Here is a 13,869-nt window from a genome sequence, read left to right on the forward strand (position 1 = left end):
GATACCAAAACCAGACAAAGATGTCACAAAAAAACAAAACCACAGGCCAATATCACCAATGAACATAGGTATAAAAATCCTCAATACTAGCAGAATACTAGCAAACAGAATCCAACAGCACATTAAAAGGGTCATACACCATGATCAAGTGGGGTTTATCCTATGAATACAAGGATTCTTCAGTATATGTAAATCAATCAATGTGATAAACCGTATTAACAGATTGAAGGAGGAAAACCATTTGATCATCTCAATAGATGCAGAAAAAGCTTTTGACAAAATTCAACATGCATTTATGATAAAAACCCTCCAGAAAGCAGGCATAGAAGGAGTTTACCTCAATATAATAAAGGCCATATATGACAGACTCACAGCCAACATCATTCTCAATGGTGAAAAATAGAAACCACTTCCACTAAGATCAGGAGCAAGACAAGGTTGCCCACTCTCACTACTATTATTCAACATAGTTTTGGAAGTTTTAGCCACAGCAATCAGAGAAGAAAAAGAAATAAACGGAATCCAAATTGGAAAAGAAGAAGTAAAACTGTCACTATTTGCAGATCACATGATACTATATATAGAGAACCCTAAAGAGCTACCAGAAAACTACTAGAGCTAATCAATGAATTTGGTAAAGTAGCAGGATACAAAATTAATACACAGAAATCTCTGGCATTCCTATACACTAATGATGAAAAATCTGAAAATAAAATTAAGGAAACACTCCCATTTACCACTGCAACAAAAAGAATAAAATACGTAGGAATAAACCTACCTAAGGAGACAAAAGACCTGTATGCAGAAAACTATAAGACACTGATGAAAGAAAGTAAAGATAATACCAATAGATGGAGAGATATGCCATGTTCTTGGATTGGAAGAATCAACATTGTGAAAATGACTATACTACCCAAAGCAATCTACCGATTCAATGCAGTCCCTATGAAACTACCAATGGCATTTTTTCACAGAACTAGAATAAAAAATTTCACAATTTGTATGGAAACACAAAAGACCCCAAATAGCCAAAGCAATCTTGAGAAAGAAAAACAGAGCTGGAGGATTCAGGCTCTCTGACTTCAGACTATACTACAAAGCTACAGTAATCAAGACAGTATGGTACTGGCACAAAAACAGAAAGAAAGATCAATGAAACAGGATAGAAAGCCAGAGATAAACTCACACATACATGGTCACCTTATCTTTGATAATGGAGGCAAAAATATGCAATGGAGAAAAGACAACCTCTTAATAAGTAGTGCTGGGAAAACTGGACAGCTACATGTAAAAGAATGAAATTAGAACACTCCCTAACACCATACACAAAAATAAATTTCAAGTGGATGAAAGTTCTAAATGTAAGGCCAGACACTATAAAACTCTTAGAGGAGAACATAGGCAGAACACTCTATGACATAAATCACAGCAAGATCCTTTATGACCCACCTCCTAGAGAAATGGAAACAAAAATAAACAAATGGGATGTAATGAAACTTCAAAGCTTTTTCACAGCAAAGGAAACCATAAACAAGATGAAAAGAAAACCCTCAGAATGGGAGAAAATATTTGCAAATGAAGAAACTGACAAAGGATTAGACTCCAAAATATACAAGCAGCTCATGCAGCTCAATATCAATAAAAAAACAAACAACCCAATCCAAAAATGGGCAGAAGACCTAAAGAGACATTTCTCCAAAGAAGATAGATTGCCAGCAAACACTTGAAAGGATGCTCAGCGTCACTAATCATTAGAGTAATGCAGATGAAAACTACAGTGAGGTATCACCTGACAGCAATTAGAATGACCATCATCAAAAAGTGTACAAACAATAAATGCTGGAGAGGGTGTGGAGAAAAGGGAACCCTCTTGCATTGTTGGTGGGAATGTAAATTGATACAGCCAGTATGGAGAACAGTATGGAAGTTCCTTAGAAAACTAAAAATAGAACTACCATGAGACCCAGCAATCCCACTACTTCACATATACCTGGAGAAAACTGTAATTCAAAAAGAGTTATGTACGACAGTGTTCTTTGCAGCACTGTTTACAATAACCAGGACATGGAAGCCACGTAAGTGTTCATCGACAGATAAATGGATAAAGAAGATGTAGTACATATATACAATGGAATATTACTCAGACATAAAAAGAAACAAAATTGAGTTATTTGTAGTGAGGTGGATGGACCTAGAGTCTGTCATATAGAGTGAATTAAGTCAGAAAGAGAAAAACAAATACCGTATGCTAACACATATATATGGAATCTAAAAAAAAATGGTTCTGAAGAACCTAGGGGCAGGACAGGAATAAAGACGCAGATATAGAGAATGGACTTGAGGACATGGGGAGGGAGAAGGGTAAGCTGAGACAAGGTGAGAGAGTAGGATTGACATATATACACTACCAAACTTAAAATAGATAGCTAGTGGGAAGCAGCCGCATAGCATAGGGAGATCAGCTCAGTGTTTTGTGAACACCTAGAGAGATGAGATAGGGAGGGTGGGAGGGAGGCGCAAGAGGGAGGGGATATGGGGATATATGGATACGTACAGCTGATTCACTTTGTGATACAGCAGAAACTAACAACATTGTAAAGCAATTATACTCTAGTAAAGATGTTAAAAAAAAATACATAAACTTTGTACCCCAGCATATACTTTTAAGCTTTAGTTAACTTCCCAGTGACAGAGGGATGGGATATTTTAAGAAATAATAGTGATCCTGATTAAGAAATCCTCAGATTTCACTCAGCATTAAGAGTATTTAGAATAATTAATGCATTTTGATTTATTATATAGAATCCGATGTCGGGTGTTATTTTGCTAGGCCATTTTCCTCAAAATAATATTAATCCAATTTATGGTAAGGGCTCTAAGGGGCTTGCTGTCCCTCTCTGAGAATCCTTTATGCCTATTTTCACACTGATTCTTAAAAGTAAGATCAGTTTTAGAAGTCTTGAAGCTATTGAAATCTTCTGGATATGTAACAACTGCGTGCATCTGTTAAATGGGTCAGCATTTTAGGTCAGCCAGACTCTGTGTGTCACTGGGGCCTGTCATTTACCAGTTACAACTCTCTCTTTATGGCAGGGGTCCCCAACCCCTGGGCTGTGGACTGGTACCGGTCTGCCGCCTGTTAGGAACTGGGCTGCATGGCAGGAAGTGAGTGGTGGGTGAGTGAGCAAAGCTTCATCTGCTGCCCCCCATTGCTTCCCATCGCTCGCGTTACCTCCTAAACCATCCCCCACTCCCATCGCTCGCATTACCCCCTAAACCATCTCCACCCACAACCCCAGTATGTGGAAAAATTGTCTTCGCAGAACCGGTCCCTGGTGCCAAAAACATTGGGGACCGCTGTTTTATTGTGTTTTTCTCAAGGAAGGCCAAAGCTTTTCAAATAGAAATCACAAACTCAAGAGATGGAAGAGAGACAAATACAGAAAGGGGAAGAGGTCAGTAAAAAATAACAAGTGGAGAGGATGGCATAGGATAAGATCCCATAAAATAAATAATGTATGTGACACTATTATAGCTAAGGAATATGCTAAAAAATTGGAAGCACTGTGAATCTGTTTCTAATATTGCAGAACTCAACCCCAAAGGAGAAAATAATCCATTCACTATTCCTGCATTATAAGGAAGACACTTCCCCACTTCCACAGTGTCTGAAGGAGCTCCTAGTTCCTGGTTGCTGTCTGTCAGTACCTGATGGAACTGGTTTCAAAACTGCATCAAGGTAGTGAAGATGAAGAATGGGTCTAACATTTTTAGTTGTGTGAGTGTTATGTGCCTGACACTGTGCTAGACCCTTTTATATAGATGTGGGTTTGTAAACTGGCCTAACAGAGAATCTTTACCCTGCAAGATTTTTCTTTGGGGAATCTGAGAATCCCAGGAGAAAATTCCTAAAGAGACTGACGTAGAGGACTCACTAAGAAATGCACAGATCAGCATATGTAGGATAAGACCCCACACTAACAGGCTCTCCTGCATGTCCTGTGTCTCCAAGTAGCTCTTTGGTGCTCCCCTCTGACTAGAAGAGGAGAGGCAAGGAGCATAAGACATTGGGGACTGTCTATATGTAAAAGACAGAGACCAGCATCACAGGAGAAAAGTAATTTGTAGGAAAAAATGACCATGCATAGATCTAAAACCTGAAAAAATAATTTAATCTGTTTGAAAAAATTAAAGAAGATATTCTATCTATGAAACAAGAGTAACATGGTATAAAAAAAAAGAATATCATAAAAAATAAAGAGTTCCTGGAAATATAAAAATGATACCAGATGTAAAAATTCAATAGAAGGCCAAAAGATAAAATGAGTAAGTCTCCCAGAAGTATTAAAAACATATAAGAGAGATTGGAGAGAAATTATAAGAGAATTAGAGGATCATTTCAGGATGCCCAAATCCCAATAAAAGTTATTCTAGAAAGAAAGAACAAGTAAAATGGGAAAATTATTTTTAGAATTTTCAAGAATCGAAGGACATAGTTTTGTAATTATTCTTTCCATCAAAAGAATACATCTAGTGCCCAACATATGACCCACAACAAACTGTATTCTTACAAAATTTTCAGAACACTGAGAACGAGAGAAAAGATAAAAGCTTTTAAGAAAGAAACACAATTTATTTACAAAAGATCAAGAATCAGATTGGCATCAGAATTCTCAATAGTTACACTAGACACCTGCAGAAAATGGAGAAATACCTTCAAAATTCTGAGGGAAAATGATTTCAAACCTGAAATTATATATCCAAATGAAAGATTGATTAAGGATGAAGATAGGATAAAGACATTTTTCAATGTGCAAGGCCTCCATTTTTCTCTGATGCATCAATTTTCTAGGAAATCACTGGAGATAGTATAACATGAGGTAGTAAACCAAGATAGAAGAGATGGAATCCAGGAAACAGAAGACCAACATAAGATGGAGGCAAAGGAAGGTCCACGGTTACCATGGAGAGAAATTCTAGAAAAACATTATGCACCAGGTGTAGAGGACAACAACTGGGGGCTAGAGCAAGTCAGGAAATGCTGGGAAAGATGTTTCCAAGAAGATGAAATTAAGAGACTACATGCTGTATCTGAATGTTCTGGGAGAGGTTTAGACTCCTGGGGAGAGTTCGGGGTTACTCATTCACTTGAGGATAAAAAGTTATGCAAGAAAAGAAATAAAAACCCAGACGTTTTATAGTTACAATCACGTCAGTATTAAAAATTCCAACCAAAGTTATGGCATAGCTCTATAGCTGTGATTAGCAGAGTTGGGAGATGGGAAAGGCACATGGGTGAGCAGGGAGGAGCGAGGCAGCTGGAGAGAGTGGGAAGTGAATAGATAATGTCTAAAATGGAAAGATCAAGAAGAAATAGTTTGGTAACGAGGGTATAAATACCGGAAGAGTGATCGCAATGATTGTTTTAGAGAACCACGTATGTCTTTAAATGTGTGTGTGTGTGTGTGTGTGTGTGTGTGTGTGTGTGTGTGTGTGTGTGTGTCTTTCATGAAAAGTGAGAACTAAGTTAAAAATACAAGGAAAGCATTTTGGAAAGCAAATTGATAAGCAAGTGAAACGTTTGTTTAATGGGGAAGCGATGCTTGTTCCAAAGAGGTCAAGGTTGGGTACATGTGCACATGGCTGGGTAGCTCTTCCTCTGTGAGGCGCTTGGTTAGATAACTCTCCATAGGCACGTTTCTAAATCCTCTTTGCGACTAGGGTGTTTTAATAATTCTACAGTCTTAATCAAGGCAGAGGCACTTCATCACCAGGGAAAGACGCCTAGAGCTTTGATGATAAGAAATTAATGGATATGCTCATAGCTCAGGACCTCCTTTCATCCACCAAGAAATAGTATTGAAAGCTGATACGTGTTAAATTCTTTGCTGATTAAAAAAAGTAATAATAGGTCCTTGTGTTGTGCTGCAGAGTTACCTTTGGCTAAAATCATCCTCTTGACCATTTATCACTTTGCTCCCCAAGCCCTGGACTCAGGTGGGAAGTGGGTTGAGTCCTCTGTAAACCCCATTAATTACAGATACACAAGAAATATCTTCTTTGATTTTCTTTTCTCCAAAAGGCAAACTGATTTGTTCTCTTTTCTACCACCTACACAAAGTAATCTTCCCAAGTAATGTTAACATTTAGAATACACAGTCCCTCAGATGATCACTGGACCCATGACTTACTCATCCCAAGCACCGGATACTAATAACATTTTAAAAACATCCATGCCTGGCTTCCTGAGGTCTCTCTAGAGACTCGAGGAGAACACTGCAAGTACAGAAAACTTACTTTGCTCTTGAGGAGACTTCGTAAGAGCAGTTTTTTCAAAGATTAGAAGATTCTTGAATATTTTTGCCTTATAGATTTGTGGATGGATTGAACTACAGTCATTTTCATTAACTGTTTGGTCCTATATGCTTTATTTGGCCACATTCCTATGGAAGGCATTCCCCTAATACCCATGTACATGATAGAATAATAAAATGCAAGGACCAAGATAGGCCCACAAACTGGCCGATAGAGGGGGGTATTCTCAGTTTCTGGCTGTTCAGGCAGAGGCAGGATCTGGCCTCTTTAGATTCTAAGTGGGAGATGGGCAGCTGGATTTACCAACCCACCAACATCCTACACAATACCAAAGAAGGAGTTCTATAAAAGGAATCCCAGTGGAGTTAGGGAGGGGGAATGGATGCTGGAAAACCAATAAATGACACATATACATAACAATACTCCTTTCCTCCCAATCCCAGATACCTGTATAACCAGCAATTAATAAACCCTTAAAAAGTGGTAGTTGGGGCTTCCCTGGTGGCGCAGTGGTTGGGAGTCCGCCTGCCGATGCAGGGGACACGGGTTCGTGCCCCGGTCCGGGAAGATCCCACATGCCGCGGAGCGGCTGGGCCCGTGAGCCATGGCCACTGGGCCTGCGCATCCGGAGCCTGTGCTCCGCAACGGGAGAGGTCACAACAGTGAGAGACCCATGTATCGAAAAAAAAAAAAAAAAGTAGTTGATAAAGGTTTAAAGAATTAACCTTAAAAGTTTGCAACAAATATTTATTAAGCATGAGTAATTCACTTAATCTTCCCAATAACTCAGTAAAGTAGAATTTACAATCCCCCTCTTTTTTTTTTTTTTGCCGTACGCGGGACTCTCACTGCTGTGGCCTCTCCCGTTGTGGAGCACAGGCTCCGGACGCGCAGGCCCAGCGGCCATGGCTCACGGGCCCAGCCGCTGCGCGGCATGTGGGATCCTCCCGGACCGGGGCAGGAACCCGCGTCCTCTGCATGGGCAGGCGGACTCCCAACCACTGCGCCACCAGGGAAGCCCTACAATCCCCTTTTAAGGTGAGAAAACTGCGGCTTGCACAGATAAAAATCATTTTCCCAAGGTCACCCAAATAATAAATGAAGAAGCTGGAGTTCAGTCTAATTTCTGTTTGAATCCAAACTGACACTGGTGCTATCGTAATGGTAAGTCCCAAAATCGAGTGGGGCAAATGAAACTGACCTGATGTTTTTAGGGAAAAAAATTACCACATTAATTAACCCACAGTAATTTTGTGGGCCTGCGTAAGAAATTTTTAAAAATTGAGACTAAACTTGAAAGAACTGGTTCTATTTGCCACAGGTCATGAGACACATGCAATAAACAGGGAAAAAACATTTAACTAGTTTATTCAAGACTAAAGAGAAACTGGTTTTCCCTAGGATCTTCCATCAGGAGAATCAGTAGAGTGTGTGCAGGGAACATTCAAGTTTGTTGCATGACATGAACAAGGATGTGACCAGACTTTCAATATTCTTCAGGTCCATGCCCTTCACCACTGGCAGCTATGAGTTAATGTGGAAACAGAGGCCAAGTGTAGAGACTTATGTTCCTTATTGTGGACACAGAACCAGGTCAGGGAGACCTATTTTTTTAAAGCGGTCTAAGCTTCCAAAGCTTTTGGAATTCATGTATAACCTTACTGATGAGCCATGCTATTGGACAAATTTAATTTGAAACTAAGAGGAAAAAATAGAGCCTGGTACAGTTATTTCTGGAAATATGGGCTTACAGATGTAAACTAGAGGCGTGTGGGTTAAACTGGTGGTGCCTGGGAGTGCCAGTCATTACTCATTGTAGAAATGCCCTAAGCCTGAGAAGTAACACTTTTTTTTTTAAGTTGCATAGTTTTTTGGTAGAAATGAAGTCACAGTTTTGGAGCAGATTCACCGGTAGTGTTGTACAAGCTTTCAGTCTCTACAGGTATCCTTAGAACTTGAACGTCAGGGGAGAGGAATCGTCAACCACCTGTCTTAGCAATGTGGCTGTTTCTCCAGGGACTGATGAGCAGAGGGTGAACTGGGCCGACCAGGCAGCCCTTAGAATTTGGGTCTGTATGAACCTCAGAGCTAACCCCAAATTTCTAATGATGTAGTCAAATTCTAGACAATATTTGGGTCTATCTGGGCCTGTGAAAATACGTCCTCTTAAAGAAACCAATGCCATTAAAGCTGAGATGCCAACTTAGAATCAGAATTGAGGAAGCGCTGTAGGGATAAAGCCTCCAGTTCTTGAAAACAGTCTAATTTAGCATCTTACTTTACAATATTCTTATTAACTGGACAAAAAATTCTGAAAGATGAGTGAATAAACTGATTTTGTAATATTTTCATATGCTATTAAAGTTTGAATTTTTAGTAGTTTACAGGATTTATGCATAATCATTTTGTCAATTTAAAAAGCCACGTGACTACACACACACACGTTTCTGATTGCACGAGTCATTATTTGAAAGTGCCCTTTGCACACAGTTTTTACTTAGCTGCCTTAAGATTAAATCTGCTAGTGGTTAAGAATCCATCTGCCAATGCAGGGGACACAGGGTCAAACCCTGGTCTGGGAAGATCCCACATGCCACAGAGCAACTAAGCCCATGTGCCACAACTACTGAGCCTGCGCTCTAGAGCCTGCGAGCCACACTACTGAGCCCACGTGCCACAACTACTGAAGTCCACTTGCCTAGAGCCCGTGCTCTGCAACAAGAGAAGCCACTGCAATGAGAAGCCTGCGCACCGCAACGAAGAGTAGTCCCTACTTGCCGTGGCTAGAGAAAGCCCTTGCGCAGCAATGAAAACCCAACGCAGCCAAAAATAAATAAATAAAAATTAATTAATTTTAAAAAAAAGGAAAAAAGGTACTTTCCTTTAAAAAAAAAAGATTAAATCTGCTAACAGCAAATATCTACACAAGTTTTCTCAATTTTAATAGATATCCTTGAAACCGGAAATAATTTTAAGTCTCCAAACCATGAATTTTTACACTGTGTTCTTGGGATTTGTGTTGCTGGAGGACATATTTTTGGGGGCAGTTCCACCACAGGGGCAGACAGGCTTGTCAATGAAGTCACTCTATTTCACATTTCTGAAAAGTCTCAGTTTCTTTGTAATATGTCAGGTGGAGAAAAGGAGGCATAGGAAAATCATATCTGTTATTCACTTTCATAGCATCCTCAGGGTTTCTTCATAACACTTACTGTAATTATAACTAAGGCGCTATGTTCATGAAGTGTTTAGCGCCTGTCTCCCATTAGAGTATAAATTCTGTGAGTGCAGGGTCTGTGTCTGTGTTGTACCTGCTATATTCCCATTGAGCCCAGTTCCTGAAACTTGAAATGCGGTCAGTAATTGGTTAAATAAATGAATGAACAAAGCGAGGAAGTGACCTGTTCAAGGACACATAGAATCAACAGCTGAAGGGAAGAAGAGGGGTGGTTGTGAAAGGAACTTAGAGTAAAAGTCCCAAAGTAGAGCTTTTCTCTCGAAATGGAAATAAGGTTATTTGAAAAAAACTCCTTTGGGTGAAACATCATTTTATTTTGTAAAATAATCGTTTAACTTACAATGTTAAAGGTAAGCTTATAAATAGAATTCAATAACTTGGGACTTTCCTGGTGGTGCAGTGGTTAAGAATCTGCCTGCCAATGCAGGGGACACGGGTTCCAGCCCTGGTCCAGGAAGATCCCACATGCTGCAGAGCAACTAAGCCCATGTGCCACAACTACTGAGCCTGTGCTCTAGAGCCCATGAGCCACAACTACTGAGGCTGCGTGCCACAACTACTGAAGCCTGTGCACCTACAGTGCTCCGCAACAAGGGAAGCCACTGCAATGAGAAGCACGCACACCGCAATGAAGAGTAGCCCCTGCTTGCCTCAACTAGAGAAAGCCCGCGCACAGCAACGAAGATCCAACACAGCCCAAAATAAATAAATAAATTAATTAATTAATTTAAAAAAGAATTTAATAACTTGATGAAATAGTTCTGTACTCAATGCAAGGCCTGGTTGGAGTGAGTATTGAGGACTAGAAAAGTTATTGTTATTCAGTAATAATATGATGTTACTTATCATATTATTAAACAAAAACTTGTATACCAGTATTCATTAAGCATTATTCATTATAATGTTTCTCAAAGTGGAAACAATCCAAATGTGCATCAACTGATAATGGATAAACAAAATGTAATATATACACATCATGGAATATTCTTTAGCCATAAAAAGGACTGAAGTACTGATTCATGTTACAACATGGATGAACCTTGAGAACATTATGCTAAGTAAAAGAAACCAGCCCCAAAAGACCACATGTTATATTATTTTACTCTTGGGAAATGTCCAGAATATGCAAATTCATGGAGACGTGAACAGATTATTAGTTGCCTGGAGCTGGGGGAGAAGGCAAAATGGGGAGATTGCTTAATGGGTATGGGGTTTCTTTTTGATCTGCTGAAAATGTTCTGGAATTACATAGTCATTGCACAACATTGTGAATGTACTAAAAGCCACTGAGTTGTACACTTTGAAATGGTTAAAATGGTGAATTTTATGTTATGTGAATTTTACCTCAATTGAAAAAAAAACCAAATGATTAAAAAAAAAAGCCATATTAACGTATCCATTTACTTTGCAATGGTATTTGGAGGAGGAGGACTGGAAATGCAAATTGTTTTCAAAACATAGGTTTAAAGACTTTTTTTGGCTGGGAACTGATTTTCAATGTATTAAAAACATGGACTTAATTGAAAAATAGGCTAGTCAATCTAGGCTCTTTCTTCATTTATTCATCATTATGATGGCAAATAGCAGTGTCTATTAAATAAATTGCAGTATCTAGGTTGGCTTCTCTGGGTTAAGGCTGCAACTCAGCCACCTAACACATTAACTTTGGCAAGTTAGGTAGACTGTCTGTATCTCACTTTCTTCATCTGAAAAATGAGTATAATAATAGTGCCTACCTTTGTACTCCTAGTGAGATAGTGCATCGTGTATTTCAATCCTTGCCTGCATATTAGGGTGCTGACTTTTTTTTTTTTTATGACGAGTTCCCAGGTGATTCTAATGGACAGGCAGTCTAGAGAACCACTAATGTATAAAAGGCATTGCAGCAACATGCCTGGCACATGGTAAGCAGTAAATAAATGGTAGTTTAATAATGTTGTTAAGGACTTATCAATTATATTATTTTATAAGATTCAAGTGTATCTGCTCTAGCATAAAAAGTAATGTGGGAGGCCGGGATAAAAGGACGTAGGAGGAAGAAATATATTTCCACAGAAATTTATATTTTATTTAACAAAGAGCATTATACCATCTAGTCAACAGGTAGATTCTTGTATTTTAGTAGAAGCTCCTTGAATTTTGTTTTTGTTTCTTTTTTAATTTTATTGAAGTATAGTTGATTTACAATGTTGTGTTAATTTCTGCTGTACAACAAAGAGATTCATATATACATATACATAATATATATATTGTTTTTCATATGCATTTGAATTTTGTTTAATGGAATTTCCCTATACAGCTAATTCACCTAACATAATTGAAATACCCTTATTTATTAGCAAATTGTATGCTCTCAAAAATCATTCTCTTGCTTTGTGCTTCATTGGTGTGAAAGTATCGTTTTTTAAATAAAAAGGATAAAACTCTTAGACACAAAAATACAAAACTTCGATAATTATGTGCAGATAAAATACAGTGTTATGGACTGATGTTTGTGTCCCTCCAAAATTCATATGTTGAAATCCTAACCCCCAGTGTGATGGTATTAGGAGGTAGGGCCTTTGGGAAATGATTAGGTCATGAGCGTGGAGCCCTCATGAATGGGATTAACACCCTTATGGAAGGGACCCCACAGAGCTCTTCAGCCTTTCTGCCACGTGAGGACACAGTTAGAAGCCAGCCATCTGCAGCCTGGAAGAGGGCCGTCCCCAGAACCCGACCATGCTCACACCCTGATTTCAGACTTCCGGCCTCAAGAACTGTGAGAGGGACAGTTTTGAGGGCATTAGCCCTCTGTGGCTCCCTTTGCCTGGCAAAGCAGTAAGGCTATTCTTTTCTGCTTCCCCCCAGCCCCCGCAAAGAAAAAAAGAACTGTGGGAAACAAATTTTTGTTGTCTATAAGCCACCCGGTCTGTGTTATATATATCACATCTTTTTTATCTATTCATCTGTTGATGGACACTTAGGTGGCTTCTGTATCTTGCAGTTGTAAATAATGCTGCTATGAACATTGGGGTGCATGTATCTGTTTGAATTAGTGTTTTGGGGGTGTTTTTTGATATATACCAGGAGTGGAATTGCGGTAGCTTATATGGTAGCTCTGTTTTTAGTTTTCTGAGACACCTCCATTCTGTTTTCCGCAGTGGTGGCACCAATTTACATTCCCACCAACAGTGTACAAGGGTTCCCTTTTCTTCAAATCCTCACCAACATGTGTTATTTGTATTCTTCTTTTTTTTTTTTTGCAGTACGCGGGCCTCTCACCGCTGTGGCCCCTCCCACTGCGGAGCACAGGCTCCGGACGCGCAGGCTCAGCGGCCATGGCTCATGGGCCCAGCCGCTCCGCGGCATGTGGGATCTTCCCGGACCGGGGCACGAACCCGCGTCCCCTGCATCGGCAGGCGGACTCTCAACCACTGTGCCACCAGGGAAGCCCTGTATTCTTTTTAATGATAGACATTCTGACAGGTGTGAGGTGACATATTGTGGAAACACATTATTATTTAAAGTAAGTTACTCAAATATTTGTTCTTTGTATAACAAGGTATTATATACATTTAAGATGATGTAGATAGGTAGGTTATATATCTGTGAATTTCACTTTAGGATAGTATAGAGTGCATTATAAAATATTTTTTATAAGAAGGATCTGGTATGGTTGAGGGTCACCAATGATAAACGCATTCTGATGCTAATGTATATTGCAGTGAGGAGAGAGAGAGGAAAGATAATGTTTTACATTTGCCTAATAATAGTCAGGTACAGTGTTTTGTATGCAATCTCACTGTGTATGCTATGTCATCCTTCTAAGATAGGTGATATTATTCTTCTCCCTTTCACAGATGAAGATACTGCGGCTTAAGGAGGTTTATTAACTTCTTCATTCTCTCATGTCCACTATGTGCACTGTGTGCACTATAGGTATTCAGAAGAGAGCTGGGAATGGAAAAGACATGATTTCTGCCCTCAAGGAGCTTATATTTTAGTGAAGAGAGAGAGAATAAAGCAAAGCAGTAAATAAGACAAGTCATGTTGTGACGGGTGTCATGGAGAAACTCGAATGAAATGACTTCAGAAGACTTGCCCAAAGTCACATAACTAGTGAGTGGTGGGCTTTCCATCTGAATGTAGACATTGCTTTTTGGTTGTAGTAACCACTGAATGAGTATTACTCGTATCACATTACAAGGTCATCACCTCTTCTAAGTTGTCTAGAAAGATGCCAAAATGTATGAACAAGAAACCAAGTAGAAAGATCTGTTCAAAGCAGCTATATTACTGGGTATTTTTTTCTTTTTGCATTCCAGTCAGATGAA

This window comes from Aethalodelphis obliquidens, unplaced genomic scaffold (assembly GCF_003676395.1).
Source record: "Aethalodelphis obliquidens isolate GAN/ISIS:26980383/991018 unplaced genomic scaffold, ASM367639v1 scaffold4, whole genome shotgun sequence".
Taxonomy (NCBI): domain Eukaryota; kingdom Metazoa; phylum Chordata; class Mammalia; order Artiodactyla; family Delphinidae; genus Aethalodelphis; species Aethalodelphis obliquidens.